The 20,487-nt window shown below is 44.7% G+C and overlaps 2 long non-coding RNA genes and 2 other non-coding genes across 6 annotated transcripts; all 4 read left to right on the top strand.

The window, feature by feature from the left end:
• Positions 1–2,166: 2,166 nt before the first annotated feature.
• Positions 2,167–6,688, top strand: LOC137376341 (uncharacterized). 3 transcript variants are annotated; one of them, XR_010976179.1, is made up of 7 exons: positions 2,167–2,244; positions 3,514–3,564; positions 3,883–3,953; positions 4,747–4,812; positions 5,525–5,603; positions 5,753–5,791; positions 6,563–6,688. It is a non-coding gene; the product is annotated as an uncharacterized lncRNA (long non-coding RNA). The 3 variants fall into 3 exon arrangements; XR_010976177.1 differs by having other exon boundaries at positions 5,750–5,791; XR_010976178.1 differs by having other exon boundaries at positions 2,183–2,315; positions 5,750–5,791.
• On the top strand, positions 4,458–4,525 carry LOC137376818 (small nucleolar RNA SNORD50). The gene has a single exon (XR_010976313.1). It is a non-coding gene; the product is annotated as a small nucleolar RNA SNORD50 (small nucleolar RNA).
• Positions 5,878–5,947, top strand: LOC137376817 (small nucleolar RNA SNORD50). Its single transcript, XR_010976312.1, has one exon. It is a non-coding gene; the product is annotated as a small nucleolar RNA SNORD50 (small nucleolar RNA).
• Positions 6,689–11,410: 4,722 nt separating the features above from the next.
• LOC137376778 (uncharacterized) lies at positions 11,411–17,693 on the top strand. The gene is made up of 2 exons (XR_010976297.1): positions 11,411–11,581; positions 16,980–17,693. It is a non-coding gene; the product is annotated as an uncharacterized lncRNA (long non-coding RNA).
• The last annotated feature ends 2,794 nt before the right edge of the window (positions 17,694–20,487 follow it).

The raw sequence follows: 20,487 nt of genomic DNA, 5'->3' as shown, positions 1-20,487 counted from the left end.
CATGCTGTGTCCAGTGGTAGCACGAATGTGAATGCTCTTGCTGCGTACACAACTGGTGAGGTGGGAGTGCAGCCACACCGTTCTCCATCCTCAATGTTGCTTTAAGGCAAAGGTAGGTAAGAGTGAAAGAAATGGAAGGTGATGCTGATAGTAGTAGGCAGGATTAAATGGGAGCGTATGGGAAGGCGCAGGAGTAGCATAACCACTAGCAGCGAACAGCTGGGCTAAATGGCCTGCTTTATGTTCATAGTCCAAAAGAAATGTGCTTCTTTTCCCAGCACCCTCACATCATTCATGTTTTCCCTGAGAGCAGCATTGAACCATCACGAGATAGGGGCAGTTACATCATCCTGACTCCAACAGCTGAGGTGGGTACTGAGTAATTCATTGGTGGTGTTATCAGTACATGCCTATACTGCAGAACATAAAGCATGCTCAACGATAATTTCATTGGAGGGAGGGAAGCTCTGACACTCATGTTCTTTCCTTATTTCTTTTGATGTAAAACGTGCCCTTGAGAAAACAATCCTTGAGACTTAAGGACGGCATTCAAGCAAAGGAGGCAGTGCAGGAGAGGACACAAGGATGTGCTGATTCCTGCATCTGAGGTGGGTAATAAGTGCTTCATTGGCGACGTTATCAATTGGTGCCTTCACTGCAGAAATTAAAAAGGTGTGCACAACAGTAATTTCAGTGGATGGAGGGAGGCAAGCTCTGACACTGATTTGCTTTATTTCTTTTCATGTAAAACATGCCGTCGAGAAAACAATCCTTGAGACTTAAGGTCAGCATTCAAGCAACGAAGGCAACTGGATCATGCTGCGGAGCTTGTCACGATGTAGAAAGCAACATTGTATTTATGGATGAAATGGGAGTGCACATTGGGATGTGCTTGGGGAACATCATTCACCAAGAATAGACTGAGCTCAGACTCTTGTGACTTTGCCTTCTTCACATGGACAATACAGTAGTGGAATAGAGAGCCAAGCGTTAATTCACCACAAGGCTCTCCAAGAACAATCTCTTTAGCTGTGCGTAGCAGAGACTCGGCCTGTCTGTCTCACGGGAATGCTGGCGACACAACACTCATGTATCCAACAACACTAGTTCCTCGGATGCTTAATGAACTTAATAAAACTTCTCAATAATTAAACCCAGAATTGTTGAGGTTTTGTTTTGGATGTTATTTCCCCGACTTTGCAACTGCACTTCAGATATTCAACTGTGGTGGAGGGGTGGAGGTAGGGGGTTAGAGGGAAGGGTGGAGGTAGGGGGATAGAGGGAAGGGTGGAGGTAGGGGGGTAGAGGGAGGGGTGGGTGAAGAGGGGGAGGGAGGGGTGGGTGAAGAGGGAGAGGGGGGAGGGGTGGGGAGAGGGAGCATGCAAAAGGCAGGGACCAGACAGTTGCAATGCTTGAAGTACTGTTGAGAAGTAGGGGAGAAAGCAACTGGATTGGGGATCCGCAGCTGGAGGGAACGGCTGGATGGAGAAGGCCGGAAGCGAGAGGCCGTAGAGAGCTGCGGGGAGCGAGCGGCCGAAGACCTTGGTGTCGCCGGGTGTGGGGACCGGCCAGTAAGTCTTTTGCTGTTGCGTTTATAGCGCCTGCACAGAAAAACGCACTCCTCCGGAGCTCTCCCCGGCCCGCTCCACTCTCTCACTCCGGCCATTGTATGCTGCCACGTGTTTGTTAGGTTGCCTCTGTGTGATTTTTTAAGCAGCGCCATCTTTAGTCCTGGCAGCTGCAACAATCGCAAGCTGTGAGTTTTTGAGCATATGCTGTATTTGCGCATGTGCCACAACAGCGCCACCTACCGATAGCGTTGTCAACAAATGCAGTCTTATATTAAGGGTTTGATAGAGGGAATAAGGAGAAGCCATTTCTAGTGGGTTAGTAACCAGACGTCAAAGATTTAAAATAATCGATGCAAGAACTAGCGTGGAAATTTCTTCACACGGTGAGTTGTTAAAATCTGGAACGCACCATCAGATTCCTACAAATCAGATTTCCACACCCTCCTCTCCCCGCGCCCAGAAGTACAACGCATGCGCGGCTCCCGTGGGACCCGCCCCCAAGTAACTGCGTATGCGCAAAGCCGCGGGCAGCCGGCCTGACCGAACGTCTGATGTCACGTCACAGGCAGGGCTCCGCCTGTGCTTTATAAGGTGAGCGACCATTTTCTTCAGTCTTTTGGTGATCGGCGTGAGGGTGTTATGTTTATTAGCTTTGTCTTTCGGCCCAGTTCCGGTGAGGGGTGGCCTGTTGACTCAGGCTCCTTTTCTTTCCACTCTGGTACTCGCTTTTGGTGACTGCTTGAGGTTTGTTGTGTAATCCCGGGGTAGATATTGAGGTGGATTGGCGACGGGCGCCAGGTGTAAGTGCGCTGGCTCACGCAGGCCTTCCAGCCGGCTGCAAGCACATGGTATTGCTCCAACAAAGAGCAGCGGTTCTTCATGCAAATTGCCAGGATAGCTTTCAGTTCCTCAAAAGTGGAGACAACGGTCCGGGACCTGTACAAATTGAGCAAATTTACTGCGGATTGTTAATTTGACGTTGTTTAATGTAATCTGTGGATGGCATTTAACAACTTTTCCACCAGCATGGTTATTTAAATGTGTTTAGAAACACTGAATAGGAAAGGCTCCAAGCTAAAAACTGGACTTACTAGCAAATTGATTTTAATCTTTTTAACGGTAATAAATCCTGAAGATGTAGCTTGGCTGGTGGTGAGAAGAGCCTCGTCAGATCCTTCCTGCATGCCCGTGTCTCACCCCTTCTGCACAATGCCCTTGCGGTGGCTGTGGTGGGGAAGAGATGGTTGCCCACCTCTTTCTGGAATGTGTCTTTGCAAAGCAGGTGTGGAAAGAGATGCAGTGGTTTTTGTCGAGGTTCATCCCATGCAGCTCTGTAACACAGGAGTCTGCTCTACGGGCTGTTCCCAGGGACGAACACAGAGATAAACATCAACTACTGCTGGAGGACTATCAATTTGGTGAAAGACGCCCTTTGGTCTGCCTGAAACATGCTGGTCTTCCAGCGCAATGAGTTGTCCGTGACCGAATGTTGCAGACTGGCACATTCCAAGGTCCAGGACTATGTGCTGAGGGACGCACTAAAGCTTGGGGCAGCCGCAGCAAAGGCTCAATGGGGAAAGACCACTGTGTAAGGTCCCCCTACTAAAATGAACTGACGGGCTGGATCTGTGGGAAACCCCTCGAATTGTATCGGGAAAATTTTGTGTGCTGTAAAATGTAAAAATATATATGGCATGATAAATGGAAGGGTTGTGTGGCAACTCACTCCTGTATTGAAGGAAACTGATCTCCTTTGCACTGTTTGTATATTTTGACTTGGTGCTGTTTTAAACTGTTTGGTCATGTGTTTTTTTACAGATTTTTAGGAATAAAGTATATTTTGGGAATAAATAAATCCTGAACTTGAAGTTCTGATGAAAAAGCGTATGGATCTGGCTAAGATTTACGGACCACTTTAAAATACTTTTTTATATGTTCATAGGTGTGTGCACAGTATGACAATCCAATTGGCAATTCAAGATTCTGAACACAGGTATGTGTGAATGACTTCTTAAAAGTTGCCATGTTTCTCCTTCCCTCTGTCATTAGTGTTTTGTGTGCCTCTCCCAAGAGGCCATTTATGTTTTATCTTATCCAAGCTATTTGGGGTAGGACGTTAGTTGAGCTTGATTATGACCTCACCCAGAATTGCACATGTGCTTTACAGCAGCTCTTTGCCCTCCAGATAGGAAGAAGATTTCTATGGCCATTTTTTAGTAGCTTCAGTAGTGCCTCAGTAAATGCACAGAAAGAACATGCTATTTTAATTGCCAGCTGTTAATGTTCTAATTCATTCATTTTTTTTTTGCAGACAAATGTTTTACCTGACTTCAGAAAATTCCAAGGCCAGTTGAGCTATTTTTTTAGTGTTGCCACTTGAAGGTATGTTCATATTTAACCCCTTAATCCTTTCCCTATGTCGTTAATATCCATGTTCCCTTTTAATGGCTACTTCTCCCACTGCATCTGGACAGGCAATCCATATCCTAACCACCTTTTGTTTTTTTCAAAATCTTGTGTTTCATTCCTTTGATAAATTTAATCCCATCCAAATAGTACTCTGGATTTTTTTCATATTGCCTGGAATTGATTTCTTGAATTTTCTTGGCTGCTTCTGCTGCCCTTCCACCTATTCTAGTTAGCCGAGGGTTCTTGATGGTGCAAGTGCAGTGGCTGTAGTGTCCTTGGTTCTTCCCCCTTGCCTAACCTTTCCTGCCTCTTTTCTCTCTCTCCCTCAATTGACTTTAGATCTTGCATGAGAGCTAATGAAATCCAAGTTGGGTTATTTTCCACAGCTAGGTGGATGTAGGAATGTAATCCAATTGCTGAAAGTGTGAAGTTTTCATAGAGATGCTCATTTGCAGTTTTTCGCTTGATCCTTGGTCTCTTCGATGATGAAAGATCCCGAACCTGAAGTTCTGATGAAAAAAGCTTACGGATCTGACTGCTGAGATTTGACCAACTGACCTTAACGCAAGCTGAATACTGCAGGTGCTGGAAACACTCAGCTAGTCAGGCAGGATCTGTTCAGAACAAGATGGAAGGTCATTGACCTGAAACATTAACTGTTTCTAGCAATAGCCAGGCCTGCTGTGTGTTTCCACTGTTCACCATCTCTGTTGCGGAATGGTCTAACAGCATTCTCCTTCTCTCTTGGGTATTGATGTACCGCTAGGCACATTCAGACTGATGTAATGGATTGCCCTCTAGAAGTTTGATCTTTGTTTAGCAATGGACACAGGTAACTGCAGTTTTCTTCAAATGTTATCTGTTTTAATAACTATAATTTCTGTAAATGCAATTTTAGATGGGGTGGGCAATATTTATTACTACAGTGCATGTGCAGGGATATGCTTGTGTTCCTTTGTAACTTGGTAAAGGAGATATGCCAGCTGAAGTTGTGCTTGTTACATTTTCTGTAATGCTTAAATTACATTCTTGATTATTCTTACTTTGTTATGCAGCAATCTTGTCTGCTGTAGCCTTTACCAGTTCCAATTTGCAGTTAGTTCTTGGGAGACATTACAATTACTGTCTGTTTAAAAGCACTGATAGTTTGCCTCTAGTGATTGTACATGTGTGCTAAGCTTTATTGCTGCGAGAGATTGCAACTTGAGCACAAGTTTTGTTGTATGAATCAGCCTAAGAGGTAGTAAGTTTTTCTCCTTTGTAACTTAAGTACAGGTTCCCAATTTCTGACACCTCACTCTCAAGCAACTATCCATGCCAAAAACAAACTCCAACTCTTGGATTATTTCTTCACACAGTAGCCAAAGCTATTCTTGGCACAGCCTTCACCCTTTCCCCAACTTTAGTTTTGATTGACTCTTGGGTTTTTGATGAAAAGATCCCAAGCCTAAAGTTCTGATGAAAAAAAAACAGATGCAACTTCCAGCTGTTGAGCATTGTGATGTTTAAATGTGACTAATCTAGTGATATTGCATAATTTTAAGGTGCCCTAACTATGCCTGAGCTGCAGTGAACAGACAACTCACCATTGGCTTAAACTGATAATTGCAGTAGTGCCTCAAGGTAAATTGAGCTTTAACTTTGATTCTTAAAATTATACAGTTCAATTATTTTTGGAATCAGTAAGCTGTAATACTAGTGTGATCCATGTGAAATTACTTATTGAAAATTGCTTGAGATATTGCAGTGCCTGTTTTCATTCTTTTCAGCAGTACAGCTGTAACAGATGAAGTATGTTCTACCATGCAAGGGTAAGTACAACACAATATACTTCTAGTGTAGTTAGTAGCTGAAAGGGAATCTGTTCAGCTATTCAGTATCCCTTCCCAAAAGGTCTAATCAGTGATGACACTATCCCGAACCTGACATTCCTGATGAAACATTCAAACGGATCTGACTGCTGAGATTAGACCTCTAATTTATTGTTACTTTATTTCATAGGATGTTTGTATCTGGTTATGCTTCTGTGAAATATGTAGGTGTGACAGTGCTTGGTAATTGGATTTACACTGCCTAGTTGGTCTTCATACATTGTAGGAATGTAAAAAACATTCACTGGTTGTTACTCACCTAAGCAGTAATTCTTCATGAGCGAGCCTAAGCAAAAGGGAGTTGGCAAGGCATACTGTGGTGGAACCTAATCCTGCACTTATGATCTGTAGCAGAGCCCTGCTTATGTGCTGTAAAGTATAGCTGTGCCCTTCCATTTAAAATGGGTACAATCTGCTAACAGCCCAAGCTAGGCTTAATGCAAAAGGAAGGTGGGGGCCCTCTGACCTGTTCTTTATGGGGCCACACCATGGACCTACAGTAGTGACCCCTGCACAAACTCCATATCCTGTTCAAAAAACAAGTTGAACCAGAACTATATGGGCACAAGTGCTTGAGGGCTGAATGTTACAGGCTTGAGGCCTACTTGTGGACTCTGTAGGGTGTCATGTAATGCTGGCATTGAGTGCCTTACATTAAATTGTTACTACTGTAGCTTCCTAAACTCTTTTTCCTTGTCCATTCTTTTGCAGGTGTCATGTCCCATGTTTGGAAGACATCAAACAAGAATGATATGCAGTTATGACTTGCCTTGCATTTTCTTGTGACAATACAATGTGTTGTTTCCAATGTTCTTTTAATAAAGAGTTAAAAGTAAATGGTTTCCATTTTATACCCTGCCATTGGTCAGGTTGGGCATTCAGATATACTTCGCAGAATGGCTAGCAAGCTGCTTACAGAACAGAAAACCGTAGGGGCCACAGGTTGTTACTCAGGCTGGTGGAAAGTGGTGGTCCACAGGGATCAGTACTGCAACCAGTATGCAGCTTGTGTAAATGGTTTGGGCTGAGAGTGGTGGGCAACAGGTTGCTGGGATTTGGTTAGTGAGATGACTAAAAATGGGTGCAACTGGTAAATTGCCTCATTTGCAGGAAGTATGAGGGAGACAATATACTACTTGGAATATAAAGTGGAAGAGCAGAGCTATGTGGAAGTATTAGGTAAATTAGGCCAAAGAAAGTCAAGTTCTGTGCCATTGTTTGAAGGTTAGAATTGAATTGCAGGTGTTGAATTGTACAATGTCTTGGTTAGATCAAACTTGAGTTTGTGCTACACTCTGTGCTAGTGTGTACTCTAGAAATGATAACTACTGGAGAAGGTCCAAAAGTGTCACAAGCATTCCAGAACTGGGGATAACTATAAGGCTGCGTTTGCTGACCGCACAACCACTAGGTGGCCCAGTACTTTCAAATGCAGGCTCTTCAACTGGAATTGTCTGTGACGTTCAGGCAGCTACCAAGAGTAAAGATGGCACTGCTCAATTATCATAGGAAATGTTCATGGATGGATCGTTCTAGTGTCAACCTGCGCATGCGCCATTTAGTCCAGGCAAGATGAGATGAGGGAAGCAGCACGGCCTAGAGTTATCAGCTGCTGGGGAGTGAGTGGGGTGGCGCGAAACACTGGGGCAGCGGCGAGGTCTGGTACGCGCGGCTGAGGGGAGGCAGTGGCAAGGCCTGCAGTGAGTTGTCGGGGAGGGAGAGCGGCTAGTGGGGTGGGAGTAGTGACTGGGATCGAATTCCAGCTGAGTTGGGGGGGGTGCTGGATTCCTGATGGTGTGTTATTGCGCATGTGCAAAGATTGACCAGGCACTGATGCAGGATGATGTCAATGCTGCGTGATGGCATCATCCTGCGCATGGGCCACTTAGTCCTGTCAAGATGTAGCTGTGCTTTTGCCACACTCCGATGTCAGCGAGCTGCTGCGTTGTCAGAAATCACTAACGAGAAAGCTAAATAGGCTGGTGGCTCTAATAGAAGAGAGAAGGTTGAGGGCTAACTTAATAGAGGCCTAGAAAATTTGTTACAGAAGGTCTGTTAGCCCATAGTTTTTTTTTTTACTCATTCATGCCAGGCCAGCATTTATTGTCCATCCCTAATTTCCCTTGAAGTTAGTGAAATGCCTTCTTGAACAGCGAAGTCTATGTGGGGTATGTACACCCACAGTGCTGTTAGGAAGGGAGTTTCAGGATTTTGACACTATGAAGGAAAGGTGATATAGCTCCAAATCAGGATGGTGTGTGGCTTGGAGGGAAACTTGCAGGTGGTGGTGTTCCCATGCATCTGCTACCCTTGTCTGTCTAGGTGGTAGAGGTCGTGGATTTGTAAGGTGCTGTCGAAGGATCCTTGGTGCGTTGCTGCAGTGCATCTTGTAGATGTTATATACTGCTGCCAATGTGTCAGTGGAGGGAGTAAATGTTTGTAGATAGGGTGTCAATCAAGCGGGCTGCTTTGTCCTGGATGGTGTCGAGCTTGAGTGTTGGAACTGCGCAAGACAGCGGGATCAGCGAGCACTGTGAAAGAGCAGCGGCGAGAAGCACTGAGCGGGATGAGCAAGCAGTGTAAAAGAGCAGTGGCAGGAAGCACAGTGTGTGGGACCAGCGAGCAGTGTTAGAGGTATCCAGTCCAGGCCACCAGTGTGGACCAACTGTGTTCTGATAAAATTCAAAGTGTGACATCACAGGAAAAGACGTAGTTTGAGTTTTTCCTCATTTATCTTTAAAAACTAGGGTAATTTTCAGTAATTGTAAGGTTTTATTTGCTAATAGTTGTAATGAATATTCAGCCTATTAAGTAATTAAAGCACAATCAGGATGGCAGGCCAGGTGACATGCTGCTGCTGTATGTGGGAGCTCGTGGACACCGGTGTGATTCACAGCAACCACATCTGTAGTAAGTGGCTTTGGCTCAGTCAGTGAGCTGGAAGCTGAGCTACAGACACTGCGATACATCAGGGAGGGAGAAGGTTACCTGGACACCTTGCTCCAGAAGGCAGTCACACCCCATAAGATAGGTTCTTATTTGGTCCATGGTCAGGGACAGAAGGATGTAACTGCGAGTGAGGCAGGTAAGGAGATCGAGAAGGCAGCAGTGGAGAAGGCTCAGCCCTTACAATTGTCCAACAGGTTTGAGGTTCTTTCAGTTTGTATGGATGAGAGTGGGGGCTGCAGCGTAGATGAGCAAACTGACCGTGGTACAGGAAGCTATTCAAGCGGGGGAGTAAATAGGAATGTAACGCAGCCAAGAGCAAGAGTTCAGAAGGCTGTGTTGCCTGCCCGGTACCAGGGTTCAGGACATCCACTCGGAGCTGGAGAGGAACGCAAGTGGGAGGGGGAAAATCCAGTTGTCGTGGTCCATGTAGCTATCAATGATATAGATACGACTAGAAAAGAGGTTCTGCATAAGGAGTATGAGCAGCTAGGGGCTAAATTAAAAAGCAGAGCCTCAAAGCTAATAATCTCTGGGTTATTACCTGAGCCATGAGCAAGTTGTAGGGCGAATAAGATTAGAGAGGTGAATGCAGACTGGTTTGGTAGAAATGGGTTCAAATTCATGGGGCATTGGCACCAGTACTGGGGAAGGAACCCTGGTGCCACGGTTCAGGATATCTCATCTGGGAAACAGAGAAACTTGGAGTGGGAGGGGAAGATCCAGTTGTCGCGGTCCTTGTAGGTACCAATGATACAGGTAGAACAAGGATAGAGGTTATGCTGAGTGAATATGAGCAGCTAGGGGCTAAATTTAAAAAGCAGAACCAAAAAGATGGTAATCTCCGGATTACTATCTGAGCCACGAACTAATTGGCACAGGGTCAATAAGATTAGAGGTAAATGCATGGCTCAAAGATGGGTGTGGGAGTAATGTGTTCGAATTCGTGGGACATTGGCACCACTACTGGTGCCAGAGAGCTGCTCCAATGGGATGGGCTCCACCTGAATCAAGTCCTGGTGAAAATCTAGGGCTGTAGATAGGGCTTTAAACTAAATAGTGGGGGGGAGGTTTCAGTTGCACGGAAAATTAGGAAGTCAAAGTTAGGAGTGCAGGTTAGTGATGAGGCTGATGGTTACCAGAAAATAAAAGGAAGGGACAGAACGTGTGAAAGTCATATTGCCCCAAGGAATCGTACAAAAGTAGGGAAATTTGATAGAACAAACTTAAAGGCTTTGTATCTGAATGCACGAAGCATTTGGAATATAATAAACGAGTTAACAGTATAAATAGAGACGAATGGCGATTACTGAGACGTGGTTTCGAGGAAACTACGTTTTGGAATTGAATATCCAAGGGTACTCAGTATTTCGGAAGGATAGGCAGGAAGGAAAAGGAGGAGGTGTGCTGTAGTGAGAAACAATATAGGCACTGGAGATCAAGGCGTAGAATCAGCCTGGATAGAAATGAGTAATAGCAAGGGAAAGAAGTCCCTGTGGGAGGAATTTATAGCTTCCCCCAAACAGTAGTTCTGCAGTGGGGCACAGTATAAAACCAGGCAATGCTGGGGGCTTGTAAGAAAGGTACTGCAATAATCATGGGTGATTAATCCAGTCTTTATGCATTTTATAATCAAATTGGCAAGGGTAGCTTCAAGAGAGTTCATTGAAGGTATTAGAGATTGTTTTTTGGAGCAATATGTTGTGGAACCAACCATGGAGCAGGCTGTTCGAGATTTGGTATTGTGTAATGAGGTGGGACTAATTAATGATATCATAGTTAAGAATCCCCAGAAGTGCAGAAGGTTTGGGTTTAGACAGACATCAAGATCGGTGCAGGCTTGGCGGGCCGAATGGCCTGTTCCTGTGCTGTACTGTTCTTCGTTCTTTAGGTGGGCTCACTGTTACATCTGATCATGTATCTAAGCAAAGAATGGTTGATATTCTAATTACGATTCTCCAGGGAAGAGTCAGTTATACAGCACAGAAACAGGCCCTTCGGCCCATCGTGTCTGTGCCGGCCATACTGCGCCCAACTATTCTAATCCCATATTCCTGCACTTGACCCGTAGTCCTGTATGCTATGGTGTTTCAAGTGCTCATCTAAATACTCCTTAAATGGTAGGGTTTCTGCCTCCACCACCTCTTCAAGCAGTGCGTTCCAGATTCCAACCACCCTCTGGGTGAAAAAATGCTTCCTCAAATCCCCCCTAAACCTCCTGCCCCTTACCCTAAATCTATGCCCCCTGGTTCTTGACCCCTCCGCTAAGGGAAAAGGTTTCCTCCTATCTAACCTATCAATGCCCCTCAATCATGTCCCCCTCTGCCTTCTCTGCTCCAAGAAAAACAACCCTAGCCTTTTCAGTCTCTTCATAGCTGAAATGCTCCAGCCCAGGCAACATCCTGGTGAATCTCCTCTGCACCCTCTCCAGTGCAATCACATCCTTCCTATAGTGTGCCCAGAACTGTACACAGTATTCCAGCTGTGGCCTAACTAGCGTTTTATACAGCTCCATCATAACCTCCCAGCTCTTATATTCTGTGCCTCGGTTAATAATGGCAAGTATCCCATATGACTTCCTAACTGTTTGGTAATGTATTTTTTTACAGATTTTTATGAATAAAGTATATTTTGGGAATAAATAAATCCTGAACTTGAAGTTCTGATGAAAAAGCGTATGGATCTGGCTAAGATTTACAGACCACTTTAAAATACTTTTTTATATGTTCATGGGTGTGTGCACAGTATGACAATCCAAATGGCAATTCAAGATTCTGAACACAGGTATGTGTGAATGAGTTCTTAAAAGTTGCCATGTTTCTCCTGCCCTCTGTCATTAGTGTCGTTTTGTGTGCCTCGCCCAAGAGGCCATTTATGCTAGAGTTCTTCGGAGCTGTAACAAGCGATGTGTATAATGGGGATCCTGTAAAATAGGTAGTTGCAATGAAGAAATAAAAAATTTACAAATGGATAGGTTAGGTGAATGGGCCAAAATTTGGCAGATGGAGTTTAACGTGGATACGTGTGAGGTTATCCACTTTGGTCGGAAAAATAGAAAGGCTAGTTATTATCTAAATGGAGAGAAACTTCAGAATGCTTCGGTGCAGAGGGATCTGGGTGTCCTCGTGCATGAATTGCAGCAAGCTAGTATGCAGGTACAGCAGGTAATAAAGAAGGCAAATGGAATTTTGGCATTTATTGCTAACGGAATAGAATGTAAAAGCAGGTACGATAGCGACGTTTAATCTTGTCAAATACATGAATAGGATGGGAATAGAGGGATACGGACCCCGGAAGTGCAGAAGGTTTTAGTTTAGACAGGCATCAAGATTGGCGCTGGCTTGGAGGGCCGAATGGCCTGTACCTGTGCTGTACTGTTCTTTGTTGCTGCAACTGTACACGGCATTAGTGAGATTGCACCTTGTGTATTGCATACAGTTTTGGTCCCCTTCCTTGAGGGATGTAGTTGCATTGGAGGTAGTTCAGAGGAGGTTCACCAGATTGATTCTAGGGATGAGGGGTTTGTCTTATGAAGAGAGATTGAGCACCTTAGGCCTTTACTCTAGAGCTTAGAAGAATGAGAGGAGATCTAATTGAGGTATATAAGGGGATTAACAAAGTAGACGTAGAGAGGATGTTTCCTCTGGTGGGGAAATCTAGAATGAGAGGTCATAGTTTTAGGATGAGGGGTAGCAGATTTAAAACAGATGAGGAGAAATTACTTCTCTTAAAGGATCGTGAGTCTGTGGAATTCACTTCCCCAGAGTGCGGTGGATACCGGGACATTGAGGAAATTTAAGGAGGGGTAGACATATTTTTAATTAGTAATGGGTTGAAAGGTTATGGAGAATGGGCAGGAAAGTGGAGTTGAGGCCGAGATGAGATCAGCCATGATCGTATTGAATGGCGGAGCAGATTCAAAAGGCTGAATTGCCTATTCCTGCTCCTAGTTCTTATGACCTTATGATAATCAGGGTGAGGTAGGAAGGGACAGTGCATACACACTCACGAGTAAGCCAGCAGATAAGACTAGAAGTTGTGAATTTACAGAGTAGGGGGAGGGTTCGGGAAAGGTGAGATTTAAAAATCCAAAGAGAAAGGCCAAGGCACTGGAACAGTATCGCGTTGTGGGTAAAGACGAGCAGAATGGGACAGGAAAGGACAGAGTTTAACAAAAATTGTACATCTGCGAATAAGGCAATTGAAGGGAATAGAAGCAAAAAAATGAAATTCAATGTTCTTTATCTGCGCGAAGCATCTGCATGAAGATAGATCAACTTGTGGCGCAAATGGAGGTACATGATTTAGATTTAATCACCATTACAGAAACATAGTTACATGGTGATCAAGATTGGGAAATAAATACTCCAGGGTACACAATATTTCAATAAGACAGATAGCATAGCAAAGGAGGAGGGGTAGCACTGATGGTAAAAGCTGAATAAGGGCATTAGTAAGGAAGAATCTGGCCTCAGAAGATCATGAAGTAGAATCAGTATGGGTGGAAATAAGGAATAGCAAGAATCATAAAACACTGGTGGGAGTAGTTTATAGGCCCCTTAACTGTAGTTAGAACCATTGGACAGAGCATTAAACAAGAAATCATTGGAGCTTTAATAAAGGCAATGTAATAATTGTGGGGGACATTAATCTTCTTATAGATTGGGACAAGGAAATTGGCAGGAGTCGTCTGGAAGATGACTTTGTGGAATTTTTTCAGGACAGTTTTTTGGTGCAATACATTGTGGAGACAACTAGGGATAAACTATCTTCGATCTATTATCATGTAATGAAGCAGGGTTACTTAGCAATGTCATAGCATAAGATCCACTGGGAAACAGTGATCATAATACCATTGAACTCCATGTTAAGTTTGAAAGTGACATGCTCCAATCACAAACAAGAATCTTAAACTTAAAGGCAATTACCCAGGCCTGAGGGGAGAACTGACTAAAGTAACTTGGATAAATAGACCAAAAGGTATGGCAGTAAATGACCAGTGGGAAACCTTTAAAGAAACAATTCAAAATGTTCAACCAAAATACAGTCCTGTGAAAAACATAAACCCAGCAAGAAAGACCCATCTGTGGCTCACTCAGGAAGTTAAGGATAGTATTAGATTAAAAGAAAAGGCTTTAATATTGCCAAAAGAGACGCAGGTCTGAGGATTGGGAGTGTTTTAGAAACCAGCAAAGGGCCACCAAAACATTGATAAAAAAGGAAAAAATAGAATGAGAGTAAACTAGCCAGTAACATAAGAACAGATTATAAGAGCTTTTATAGATTTATAAAAAGGAAAAAAGAGTAGCTAAAGTAAATCCCTTGGAAGCAGAGTAGGAGAAATTATCATGAGAAATGAGGAAATGGCAAAGGCATTGATCAAATATGTTGTGTCTGTCTTCACAGTACAAGACACTAGTTCTATACCAGAAATCGACAGTAACCTAGGGGCTAAAAAGCGTGAGAAAATTAAGGAAATTCATATCAGCGGAGAAAAAGTATTGGAGAAACTTAAGGGACTAAAATCTGACAAATCTCCAGGACCTGATGGCCGACAACCTAGGGTTCTAAAAGATATAGCTGCAGAGATAGTGGATGCGCTAGCTGTAATTTTCCAAAATTCTTTAGATTCGGGAACGGTCCCATCAGATTGGAAGTTGGCAAATGTTACAATGCTTTTCAAGAAAGGAGGGGAGAGATCACAGAGAACTACAGGCCAGTTAGCCTAACATCAGTCGTTGGGAAAATGCTTTAATCTATTATTAAGGAAGTCTTAACAATGCACTTAGAAAAGCACAGTATAATTAGAACAAGTCAGCATGGTTTTACTAAAGGGAAATCACGTTTGCCAAATTTATTAGTTTTTTGAGGATGTAAACTCTTAGGGTAGATAAAGGGGAACCAGTAGATGTAGTATACCTAGATTTCCAAAAGGTATTCGATAAGGTGCTACACAAAAGGTTAATAGGCAAGATAAAGGCTCACTGAGTTGGGGGTAATATATTAGCATAGATAGATGATTGGTTGACAGACAGAAATCAATGAAACATGGCATTTTCAAGTTGGCAGGCAGTAAATAGTGGGGTGCTGCAAGGATCAGTGCTGGGACAATCTATTTACAATCTATATTAATGACTTAGATGAAGAGACAGAGTAATGTATCTAAGTTTTCTGATGATACAAAGGTAGGTGGAAAGGTTAGTTGTGGGGAGGACAAAGAAAGCTGCAAGTGAGTGGGTAAAAAGATGGCAGATGTGTGACTTTATGCACTTTGGTCGTAAGAATAGAAAAGCAGAAGATTTTTCAAAAGGTGAGAAACTTGTAAGTGTTGATGTTCAAAGAGACTTGGGTGTGTTTGTCCAAGCAATGCCGTAAGTTAACATGCAGGTACAGCAAGCCATTAGGCAGGCAAATGGCATGTTAGCCTTTATTGCAAGGGGATTGGAGTACAGGAATAAGGAAGTATTGCTACAATTGTACACGTTTTTGGTGAGACCACATCTGGAGTACTGTGTGCAGTTTTGGTCTCCACATTTAAGAAAGGATATATTTACATTGGAGTCGTACAGCGAAGGTTCACTAGATTGGTCCCTGGGGTGAGGGGGTTCTATGATGAGAGGCGAAATAAATTGGGCCTGTATTCTCTGGAGTTTAAAAGAACGAGAGGTGATCTCATTGAAACATATAAGATTCTAAAGGAGCTGGATAGGGTAGACACTGAGAAATTGGACAGAACTTTACAGCCCCCCAATGAGCAGATTGGTGGCGGGGAGGCGTAAAATTGAATGGGAGGCAGGAGGGCTGTTCCCGACCCCCTCCCGCCACCGCCACAATTTTATGCGGGGCAGCAGCAGTGAGAAACGGCCCGCCCACCCCAGGACAATCAAAGCCTTTAAGTGGCCAATTAACTGCCACTTAAGGGCCTCCTCCCAGCACCACGGGTATTTTACTCTCATCAAACAGATGGCAAAGGCCCCAAGAACACCACCAGGTAAAAGCTAGCAGCCTTCTTGTTCATTCTGTATATTACATGATGCAGATCCTTCAGATATCCTGTGCTGGGCACTATCTCTATATTTGTAAGCAGGCCTGTCTCAAATTCTATATAGCTAATCAATGCTGATGGGGCAATGATTTGTATTGGAGAACTAATATATGGCAGAGTAGAGTGAGGGATGTATTCCGCTAATCTTGTGGAATCAGGGAATTGCATGGGAGATTACAACTAGGGCACTCTCTGGATCTGGTGTTGATGGGTTATTACAGTTAATTAAGATATTTTATACTTAATGACACTTCTCTTTTGATACTCAAAAACATGGGAACAAAACCATATCTTACGGCATGAAAACAGGCGACTCAGCCCATCAAGTCTGCCAACAGTGGTTTTCTTCTCATAACTCCCCAGTCCCTTTAATATTTCGCTTTTAAAGCAACATAGTCATAGAGTTATGCAGCGCAGAAACAGGCACTGCAACCCACCGTGTCCGCACCAGCCATCAAGCACCTATCTATTCCAATCCCATTTTCCAGCACTTGGCCCCTAGCCTTGAATGCTATGGCAACAATCTAACTTCCTTTTTTAAAAGAAATCATGGACTCTTTTCAACAACAGTTTGTGGCAGAAAATTAAAAATATGCATGTGATCTGAATTAAAAATTCATTGGATTAAAAACCATGAGATCTAATTTGTTCCGCTGCTATTTTTAGTGCACTGGTAAACAGGTAAATCCTTCTCTATGCTACTTTAAATTCAGTGCAGAGGGAAACTAATCCCCAATAGGTTTCTATGGACACAGTTTTTGATTCTAGACACAGTAAACCTATTGGACCATCCAAGGGATAGTGCCTACTTCCACCTCACATTCTTCAACCAGTGTTTATTGAATTACAATCAGGAGTGAGAGCTTTGAAGAGTTTCTCAGAACATGAGGACCAATCATAGCTGTACCCCATTCCAATCCCCTTTCCCCTGAATTTTGAGGATGAGTTAAGTTGGTGCATAATCCATCACGTGGGTGAATTTCCCATTGGCGCACAATTGTTTAAACGAAAGATAATTCTTTTGTCTATTTTTTCAGCGTGTTGTCAAGTATATACATTCCCTTTTGCTTCCTAAAAGCTCAGGTGTATCCGTAACATTAAATCTAACAACAACTTGTATTTTTATGGCACTTTTAGAAGAGAAAAAACATTCCAAGGTACTTTACAGGGACACAAGGAACAAAATGAGTGCCAAACTAGAGAAGGAGATATTCGGAAGGGTGAACAAAAGTTTCATCAAAGAAGTGGATTGAACAGAACATAGGAACAGCAGTCGGTGATTAACTTTCTCGAGCCTGAAGCTGTTGTAGCTAATCCATCCAATTAGATCATGGCCGATCAGTACCTCAACGTCATTGAACACAACTTTGCTCCAGGTCACTTAATACCCTTGCCAAAACAAAAATCTATCAATCTCAGTCTTGAGAATTTCAGTTCAACCAGCATCTCTGGCATTTTGGGGGAGTAAGTTCCAGATTTCCACTTTTTTTGTATGTGAAAAGATGCTTCATGATTTCACTCCCGAATGGACTAGTTCTAATTTTTTAAGATTCTGTCCCCTAAGTCCCTCAGCCTCTCCTCCCTTAATAATACAATTTATGAAGGTATCTGTTTAACCCTTTCATTAAATTGTTCAAAACTGCTCTGTTTTTTTCAGCTGACTTCAATAACTTACTATTATAGCTCATTGCTGTAAAGAATTTTATTTGTGAATAAACCTGTTTGGTAGTTCATCCAGTTAGGAAAGTGTCAGGCATAACTGATAGTAATTATCTTCTGCAGTGGCATGATTGCATATTCCAAACTTTATGTTTAAGTCCAGAGATAATAAACAGGTCTATGTTTTGCTCACGGCACTTTGTCCCAGATTACTTTGAGCACAAGGTCTTGCAAGTATTTCTCAGTGAGATTGAGATGGCTTCATTACTTGCAGTGGATGTCCTGCTTGGGAATAGTAGGTTCTTACCAGTTCTACCTTTATGTCCTTGGACAAAAATTGCAATAATAAGTAAATGGGACGATTTCTAGGACAAAAAGGACTCGTATAGGAGAGGTGGGCTGCAGTTAAAGACAAGAACTCGTACTTGTCCTGCTCTGTTGCTGTTCCTCCTGGCCCTCCTTCTTCAATATATACATAAAATGAGCCTCACGGATGGACCAGTACTGCTGGATCTCTGATCACCCTGTCTGTTGCCATAGCATCACCTTTATAGCTGGTGTCATTAACCCTACATGCACTTGAGAGTAAGCATGAATTAATTAGCAGCATTATTTCAACCTTATCTGGTACTTAAGGCAAGAAAAAAGCCACCAGAATTATTCCCAAAAGAATGTTTAGGACGATGGGCAAGAATTATAGCTTATTATGGAATCGTAGAATGGTTACAGCACAGAAGGAGGCCACTCAGCCCATCGTGTCCATGCTGGTTCTCTGCAAGAGCAACTTAGCTAAACCCACTCCCCCGCCTTTTCTCTGTAGCCCTGCAAATGTTCTCTCTTCAGGTAGCTATCCAATTCCCTTTGAAAGCCACCATTGCTTCCACCACACACTCAGGCAGTGCATTCCAGATCCTAACCACTTGCTGCAGAGAAAAGATTTTCCTTATGTACTTATCTAGTGCATGAGCTGGCTTTAACACCGAGACATTTCACTCCCACAGAGTTTACACTGTGGTGGTCCTAATATGAAATGCTGCAAATGTGAAGTTTCTTTATCATGGAACCAGTTGACAGTGCATCAATCTGTATATCTGCATTGCATGTTGAGAGGTAGAATCTCTTATTTCTAACTTGCAATGTAAAGGCAGTTTTTTATTGAAATAGAACAGAACACCCACCACTGACACCACCTTCTAAAACAATGCTAAGGATAACTAAAGACACATTTTTCGTGGCTCTCACTATCCCTTGTCAGGTTTGCAGTGAAATTCAAATATGTGGCACTGGATTTGTATTGCTTCCTTCTCATAGATCTCCAGTCTCCAATTAATGTACATTGATTTGGAATATCTACAGAAGAAAGACAAAGAGGGAAAAGTCACACAGAGACAGTGGGGGGGTGAGCACACAGAGACAGTGGGGGGGGGGGGGTGAGCACACATGACTGGGGGGGGGAGCGAGCACAAAGCGACAGTGGGGGGGGTGAGCACAAAGAGACAGTGGGGGGTGGTGAGCACATGGAGTCAGTGGGGAGGGAGGTGAGCACAAATGACAGTGGGAGGGTGAGCACAAATGACTGGGGGGGGGGGGTGAGCACTCCGACAGTGGGGGGGGGGGGGTGAACACACCGAGACAGTGGGGGGGGAGGAATGAGCACAAAGAGACAGTGGGGGGTCAATGCATAGAGACTGTGGGGGGGTGAGCACACAGAGACAGTGGGAGGGGGGGTGAACACAGAGAGACAGTGGGGGGGGTGAACACAGACAGTGGGGGGGGCATGGTGAGCACACAGACAGTGGGGGGGTGAACACAGAGACAGTGGGGGGTGGGCACACAGACTGGGGGTGGGTGAACACAAAGAGACAGTGGAGGGGGGGTGAGCACACAGAGACAGTGGGAGGGGGGGTGAGCACACAGGGACAGTGGGAGGGGGGGTAAGCACACAGGGACAGTGGGGGGGGGGGTGAACACAAAGACAGTGGAGGGGGGGTGAACACAAAGAGACAGTGGAGGGGGGGTGAGCACACAGACAGTGGGGGGGTGGGTGAGCACACAGAGACAGTGGGGGGGGGGTAAGCACACAGACAGTGGGGGGGGGGATGAGTGCACAGAGACAGTGGGGGGGGGGTGAATACAAAGACAGTGGGGGGGATGAGCACAGAGACAGTGGGAGGGGGGGTGAGCACACAGAGACAGTGGGGGGGGTAAGCACACAGGGACAGTGGGGGGGGGGGTGAACACAAAGAGACAGTGGAGGGGGGGTGAACACAAAGAGACAGTGGAGGGAGGGGTGAGCACACAGAGACAGTGGGGGGGGGTGGTGAACACAGAGACAGTGGGGGGGGGTGAGTGCACAGAGACAGTGGGGGGGGGGGTGAACACAAAGACACAGTGGGGGGGATGAGCACAAAGAGACAGTGGGGGGGTAAGTACACAGAGACAGTGGGGGGGTGGGTGAGCACACAGAGACAGTGGGGGGGTGGTGAACACAGAGACAGTGGGGGGGTGGTGAGTGCACAGAGACAGTGGGGGGGGGGTGAACACAAAGACACAGTGGGGGGGTGAGTACACAGAGACAGTGGGGCGGGGGTGAGTACACAGAGACAGTGGGGGGGGGGGGTGAGGACACAGACAGTGGGGGGGGTGAGCACACAGATACAGTGGGGGGGCGGTGAGCACACAGAGTGTGTGGGGGGGGGGCGGTGAGCACACAGAGACAGTGGGGGGGGTGAGTACACAGAGACAGTGGGGGCGAAGATTACACAGAGACAGTGGGGCGGGGGGATTGATCATGCAGAGACAGTGGGGGTGGGGGTGAGCACACAGAGGCAGTGCGGGGGGTGGGGTGAGCAAGCAGGGATGGGGGCAGTACTGGTGGAGGGAGGTGATGCGTGATTCAGAGTGCAGGGCTGCGCCCAGCAGCAGTGTGTTTCTGCTCCTGGTGCATGGTGGGCGAAGGGAGGGATTCTTGGAAAAGGAAGGTTAG

Source organism: Heterodontus francisci, chromosome 13, assembly GCF_036365525.1.
Source record: "Heterodontus francisci isolate sHetFra1 chromosome 13, sHetFra1.hap1, whole genome shotgun sequence".
Classification (NCBI taxonomy): domain Eukaryota; kingdom Metazoa; phylum Chordata; class Chondrichthyes; order Heterodontiformes; family Heterodontidae; genus Heterodontus; species Heterodontus francisci.
Note: the sequence above shows the minus strand (reverse complement) of the source record. Positions and strands in the feature narration are given on the sequence as shown.